Source organism: Choristoneura fumiferana, chromosome 15 (genome assembly GCF_025370935.1).
Source record: "Choristoneura fumiferana chromosome 15, NRCan_CFum_1, whole genome shotgun sequence".
NCBI classification, from domain to species: domain Eukaryota; kingdom Metazoa; phylum Arthropoda; class Insecta; order Lepidoptera; family Tortricidae; genus Choristoneura; species Choristoneura fumiferana.
This window is the reverse complement of record NC_133486.1, coordinates 11515521-11523733: the sequence shown is the minus strand read 5'-3', so window position 1 is coordinate 11523733 and position 8213 is coordinate 11515521.

Sequence of the window (8213 nt, the reverse complement as noted above, 5' to 3'; positions counted from 1 at the left end):
TCTATTTATGTTTTATGTAATAGAAATCTTAATAAAAATCATATTTTAAAGGTTTAATTGTTCAACCTTTTCAATTACCCCGAGATGAGGCTTTTTGCAGTATTAAAAATAAGTGTGACATTAGTACAAGAAGTTAAGATTGCATGTTATGAGTATGCGATTTGTATTGTAGCTACTGGACTCTTTTTATGGTTTTAAATGTAATTATTATATATGATAATAATCGAATTCTATTTTAAAAAAATGTGTTTGTTTTGTAAACAGGTAGGTATATGTGGTTTTATCTTATGTTACATTTAAATTATGTTCTCGCTGCTGAGGTGAAAAATTGTATGTGTCACACGAGACCAAAGTTTTTTTGCATCTCGTGTATTTCAATCCCTTGCTGATCTCAGGATTCTAACCTAGAATCACTCGCTAACGCTCGTGATTCAATTATAGAATCCTTCGCTTACTCGGGATTCAAAATCAACACTCGCAACAAAAAACAACTTTGCTCTCTTGTTGCACAAATAACTATTTCGTTCGTCTAGGAATGCCTTCAATTAGGTCCCATAAGCACCAAATCAGGATCTGATAATTGGATCTTAGGGAAATCGAGGTAACTCTTCAAATATTGTAGGAATGCCTATGGTAATTTTGATATATTTAGGAGTAACTCGTCATTTGCTCTTGAAAATCATCATTTGGTGAAGTAGAACTGATGCTGAAGACCAAATTTGACCAATGGAGCGACTAGTACTACTCAATAACAAGTAGGTGTACTTCACGGGTTGAATTTCAATTACTTTAACGCAGTTGCTAAGCAACTTAAGCTCATCGTAATTCATATGGTGAAATGGAACGGGTGATGTGAAGAAGAACCAGGACTCCTCAATAATGAACGTCTCTGCATCGGACAAAGCAATTTTTCGTAAAAGGTGACGAGCAGTTGACATTAAAATATTGTATCTTAGATCTTTTACACTAAAAAGCGTGAACAAAATTTGTTTAACAAAAAGTAGAACCGACTACAAAAAACCATGATAATAATTTTCAACCAGTCTGAAGTCGTGCCTCAGCATGAGCCAGCAGGAGTGATTGAAGCCCAAAATACTCTTATAGTTGTAGGTTGAGGTAGACGATTATAGGTCCACTCCTGCTGGCTCGTGCTAGGCACCGACCTCAGACTGGTAGAAAATTATTTTCATGGTTTTTTGTAGTCGGTTCTATTTTTTGTAATTTTTTTTTCATTATGGTTTGACTACCTACCGCAGGTACGTCAATGGTAAGCTTAAGGCACTTGCCCCACCACCGACGATGAACAAGACGCTCAGACGCTAGTAAATCTACTGACTAGAGACGAGTTGACGAGCAGCGAGTAGCGAGAAGCAAGTGTTCATCAGTGCTGGATCTACGTTTGGACTTTGGAGCCGGGCTTAAAGTGAATTTTGGCAACCTATTGTTTATTAGAACCTGCGCCCTGCAATTTGGAACAAATAAGGCTACAGAGAGAGAGAAATTCTCACCGGCAGTTTGAAAAGCGACCGATCAAATTATAAACATTGTCATCCTACTAATATTATAAACGCGAAAGTTTGTATGGATGGATTGGATGGATGTTTGGATGTATGTTCGTTACTCTTTCACGCAAATCTACTGAACGGATTTGAGTAAAATTTGGCATACAGGTAATATATACCCTGGATAGGCTACTTTTCATCCCGATATTCCTACGGGATACGGATAAAAGCTCGAAGTAACAACCGCTGGACTTTGAGTCATGAAATTTGGTATGTAGGTAGCTGGACTTCTGGAATAACACATGGGCTACTTTTTATCCCGATATTCCCACGGGATAGGGATAAATCACGATATATATTTTGGGATTTCCCATGGGAATTTTGTAAAATCCCGTAATTTCAATTGTAACTACCAGACCGAATAGTTTACTTACGCATGCGAAGCCGAGGGTAAACTCTAGTAACATTATACTTAATAGTCGATAGCTTCCGTCCTCGAATCGACGGCGGTACGACAAGTGCCTATAGTAAACAATAAGCCATCCAACATCGTCAGAACCATTCTATCCTAACCATTACTTACTATGAAATGAATCAGTGCTATGTATGTACCAAACACTGCATCGCGTCGCGTTTAATAGTGGAATATAACGAGCCATATTTGTACACGAAACCATTGTGGCGGCCAGTTGATGACCAATATCCAAGACCATATTGAAAAACGTCTGAGCGAGTCGCCATATTGGAAAAAAAATTACTATGCGAGTCGCGTTTCCCGCCAAAGCACCCGCGCCGCACCCAACGCTGAATTTAATAGAAAGAATCATGACGATGGAATTTTATGTTCAGCCAGTGTACGAGTATGATATACACTATGAATAAATAATCAGATACTGGGAACGATTGTAGTGTTTAGGTGGGCTTCCAATGAAGCTGAGCGGATAAGGTCATCTTCGACCTGGTAGGTACAACATTACAAGGAAAACCTGCATCTACCTTCCCAGCAGAGGTTAGGCACAGGCCTCCTCTGAGACTGAGAGGACTGGGCTGTATTTATGAAAAAAACGCAACGGCGCAACGTCAACGAAAACCACTGTAATTTTTAGGAGTTCCCATGGGAACTTAGTATAAAATCCCGGTGTTTAAATTCAACTGCTGGTTCTGCCGGTTTACGCGTCTACTCGTAACATACGGTAGTGGCACATGGCTCGCGTGACCACTCTTAGGCCGCTTGTAGACGTACGTTGTTTCACCGGACAACGGACCGTTTTTTTTTGCCGGACTTGCGGAGCTGTATGGCTAAGTCACCGGACAAGTGTCCGGTGCGTGTAAACACATTCATTGTAGCCATACAACACCGCAAGTCCAGCAAACAACGGACTTCTACAAGCGGCCTTACTCTTCTTCTCAGTCTTATTTCATTAGTCCAGTATAATCTTTTTTAATTATTCGATTCCCACCTGAATTTTTAAATGCGAGGGTTCAATCAAAGTCAAAGTCAAAATATCTTTATTCAATTTAGGCTATTATAATGAATGTCAAAAAATCTACCACCACATCCAAAGACGGACCTAACTCGCGATTCTCTCCCTCCGGAGTAGGTAGGTACATAAAAATTATGTTTTCTCCACGCTTTTGTTACCTGCCATAACATTTCATCCTGAGGGGGGCTACTATGAAATTCAAAGTTCGTATCGTACCGTCAGCAGCGGGACGGTAAGATATGAAGTTCGAATTTTTCCACTTCGTAGTATACGAGTAGGGCCTGAATTTAAGCGTTCTAAAATGGACACAACCACATTATTCTCAATTCAAATTCAAATCACAACAAACTCATTCATTGTCAATTCGATTGTAAAGGTGTATTTTTAATGAAAAATTCCACTTCCCGGGCACGAAAATCGTAAATTGGCTTAAAATATACCGTTATATTACCCTTAAACGGTGTTAAAAGGCTCCGTTAATAATTTAGGCCCTTCTTTAACTAGCATAAACTCGTCATTTAATGCTAGCGGCAAGGTTTTGAAAAAAAAATTAGGTTTATTATTTCGTGTAAGAGAAACTAAAAGGAAAGGACGAAATTTATTCGATGCTGGTAGTACTTATACTTTATTCAAGGGTCATAGCTGGATTAGCTGGTAACAGGACACTGAAATTTGTTAGCGGGTAGACGGCCAAAGCTAAGTCTGGACTGGAAATCATTTAGCAACCCCATTTGCAAATTATATGGTAACTGTAAAAAATCGTTTTCAGTGTACCTCTGTACTAAGTTTCATCTTAATCCGGCCAAGGACCAGTATGTATATAAAAGGGTCTTGACATTCTTGACAGACATTTGTTGAAGATGATGAAGAAGACGATTATTTATTTAATTAAAACATTATATTTCATAACAATACGAACTAAGACACATATCGCAAGACAGCTAAACTAGACATATTCAAACCATAGTTAAAGTGTAAGCGGCCAATATAATCTACAAAGGTTTACAACCTCAACACGCCTCCTTAGATTTATATTTTAATATGGCAACACTAATTAACATTGTTAAACATTGCAAGTATGACAATATCAAATCAAGTTATATTTAACAATTGCCTGAATTTAAAGAATTTAATGTTTCCTAACGCTTTGGTAAAAATATCTGCAACGTTATCTTCCGAATCAACTTTAACGATATCAATAGTTCCATTCTTAACATTCTCGTGAACATAATGATAATGCACTTCAATGTGCTTCGAATTCTTTGTGAAATTACCATACTTAGCAATAGCTACAGCACCTGAATTATCTTCATAAATGTTTACAGGAGCATGAAGCGTTATAAAAACATCATGAAGTATACTGCGTAGTAAGCTTATTTCAGTTACAGCTTCTGACAACGCTATGTATTCAGCAAAAGTGGAAGATTTTGTCACAGTCATTTGCTTCTTTGATTTCCAGTACACCGCATTACCAAATAATCTAATTATAAAACCAGTAGTAGACTTACGGTCTACTATATCTCCGGCCCAATCGGCATCTACGTAACAATCCATTATAGTAGCTTTTAAATTCTGATAATATGTGAGCTTGAGATTTTTAGTCAAATACAAATATTTTAAAACACGCAATGCATATTTGAAATGAATTTCACCATAGCAGTTCTGAAATCTGCTCAAGTAATTGACACAAAAGGCAATGTCTGGTCGAGTGCCAGAACTAATGTATAACAAAGCTCCAATCAAGTTTCTGTATTTAATATCATCATTTAGTAATTCACATTTCTCAAGTTTGGCATTAATCTCCATAGGGGTTTTAAATAATTTAGAATTCTCAATTTCATATTTTTTTGCTAACGACTCTATGTATTTTTCCTGGCTTAAGGTCAAAATATTAGCTTTTGCATAGTCATACTCTACATCAATACCTATGTAGTTCCTAACCTTTCCCAAGTCCTTCATTCTAAAATGGTTACTTAATTTATTTTTAATTATAGCAACCGTGTGCTCATTTTTGCAAGCTATCAATAAATCATCGACATATACTAAAATATACAGTATAGTTATCATCTGTTTTGACATAAAGACAATAGTCATATCTGCTCCTTTGAAAACCAATAGTTGTTACAAAATCATTAAAACATTCGTACCAAGCTCGCGGGCTTTCTTTTAAACCATAAAGAGATTTATACAGTTTATATACTTTGTCAGTACCGTCTTCATAACCAAGAGGCTGTTTGACATACACTTCTGATAAAACTTTACCGTTTAGAAAAGCAGTCTCTACATCCATTTGATGTACATGTAAATTAAATTGGCAGCAATACGATAGCAGTAATTTTAAAGTATGCATCCTAGCAACAGGTGAATACGTATCATCAATATTAGTGGTTTGTTGAAACCCTCTAACCACTAACCTGGCTTTATAAAGATCAGCAGACTTCTTTTTGTAAACCCATTTTACATCTAGTACCTCTTTTCCTGTGGTGCATTTACTAAGGTCCAAGTATCGTTTTTTACTAGGCTGTTCATCTCTCGGTCCATAGCCTCTTTCCATTCATCAGCCTCGTCACACGTAGTCGCCTCCTGAAAAGTATCTGGAATCATCGCATCACAATAATTAGCAGTTATACAATAGTAGCCAAATTCTTCATCAAAACGGTGTGGTGCTTTAATTTGTCTCTTCGAGGTTCTCTTTTCATTATTCACGATCTCTTTACTAACGTTATTATAAGGTACCATGTCTTCTGTTTCAATTCTATCTAGGGAATCTTCCCATTTTTCTTCATCTATATTATTATCTTCTTCATTATCATCAAATGCAATAAGCTTAACATCTTCCTCATTATATCCACGTGTCTTGCAATGACAACTCCATTGTTGATTAGTACTCTGTATCCAACATCTGTATATCCTAGTAAAATTCCCATCTCCGCTTTTTTGTCCCATTTTGATACTCTTTTTCTTCAGGTACTCTTACATAAACCTTACTACCGTACATTCTCAAATATTTTGCAGTTGGTTTTTCATGAAAAAATAATTCAAATGGCGTCTTTCTTTCTGGGGTATTTGTCATTATACGGTTTTTTAAATAAGCAGCGGTCTTAATAGCTTCTGGCCAATAACATCTGTCAACCTTTGCTTCAGCTAAGAGGCATCGTGCCATATCCATTAATAATCTATTATATCTTTCTGCTGTACCATTTAACTCATGTACGTATGCTGGGCAAGGCTTAATCATTATTCCTTTTTCTCTTGCGAAATTAAATATTCTGCTATTTATGTATTCTTTCCCGTTATCACATCTTAGTTCTTTGATCATTTTTCCTGTAATATTTTGCATTTGATTGACATATTCTTCGAAGCATTCATACACTTGTTCTTTTGATTGAATACAATACACTCTAGCTATCTTGCTATAATCATCTATGAATGTCAAGAAATATTTTTCTCCTCGATATCCTGTAGCTCTATGTGGTCCGTTAACATCCGTGTGTACAATATCTAATATATCTTCTGCCTTTGTTCTATTATTGCTAAATGGCAATTGTGCATTTTATTTTCGACGCATATAGCACACTTCATATAATCCGTTTCTATTTGTTTAGGTAATCCATCTAATATTTGATTTTTACACATCATGTCAAGATAATTGAAATTTATATGACCAAATGTTCGGTGCAGCTTTTCTTTCAATGTCATATTACAAGTTGCTGTATTTACGCCTATTTCCTTACAGACAAAACTGGTTATTTGTAGAGTCTCTCATCTTTCTTCGCAATTGCAATCAATTCTCTATTCTTGTTATATATCTTCGTTAAATATCCCGTCGAAACAATTGTGTGATTGTCTGTTATCTTCGAATAGCTTAATAAGTTAGCTTTCATCTCTTTTACGTAAAATACATTGTCTATTATCACTTTGTTTCTATTCTCATAAACAGGAAGTAAGTTTTAATGCTTCCAACCTTTGTCGCTTTCAATATTCTTCCATCACCAACCTTGACATTTATTGGTTCTTTCAATGTTACATATTTATCAAGTATTCGTCGGTATTTATTATGTGGTCTGTACATCCACTGTCTAAAAGCCAATTTATTTGTCCTGGCTTAAGAGGAGTATCTTCATTAATCGTCGAATTGTTCACAACGCATGTGTGAAAGCTCTTTTTATAGTATTCCGTATTATAGTAATTTCCTCTGCCTCTGTTGGGTCCGAAATTGTAGTGACCACGTCCTCGACCACGACTTCGAGCATAATGTCCACGACCACGACCTCGGTGTCCGTGCCAACAGTCTCTTTGTATATGCCCAACTTTTCCGCAGGTAAAACATGTTTGTTTGTTCTCAGATTCTACTTTAAAAGCGTTCGAGGTACCCGGTATTTCTTCGTCTACACTTTGGATTTTCTTCATTCTTATTTTACTTTTTAAATATTCTACGGTTCTATCTTTTTCTGGCAAAACATCTATTAAATCACCAATATAACTGTAATTTCCGGGCAACGCCTTTAACATATAATTTAATTTTTCACTTTCCGACATCATGGCGCCGGCCTTTTTCAAATCGTTGACAGATCGTTCGAATTCGTCGAAGAAAATGTTAACATCGGAATATTTCACTAGTTTTATATTTTCTAAATTGTTTCTGCATACAATTTGCAATGCTGTAGATTGCTTTAAATACATTTCGTCGAATTTTAATATAATTTTGTATGCTGACTCTAGCTCGCTAATGTATTCCAACTGTTGGTTGGTAATCGCACTGTATATATAATTTGTAGCTTGAATATCCATCTCATCCACTTAGAGCATCTTCTTTTTCAGTTTTTACTCTAATAGCTACTTCCTTACATTTCTTAAATTCAAGAAATTTCAATAGCCGAATTTTCCAATTGGCATAATCCGTTCCGTCAAAAATTGGTATTACGATATTATTACTCATATTTACGACTTACTTGTTTTTCACTTCTTTATACTGAACGCTCTGCTACCATGTTGAAGATGATGAAGAAGACGATTATTTATTAATTAAAACATTAATTTCATAACAATACGAACTAAGACACATATCGCAAGACAGCTAAACTAGACATATTCAAACCATAGTTAAAGTGTAAGCGGCCAATATAAATCTACAAAGGTTTACAACCTCAACAGACAATGGGTAGTTTTTGTCCCGGAAAATTGCATAGGTAGTTCCCGCGGGATAGCGATAAACAAATACTACACG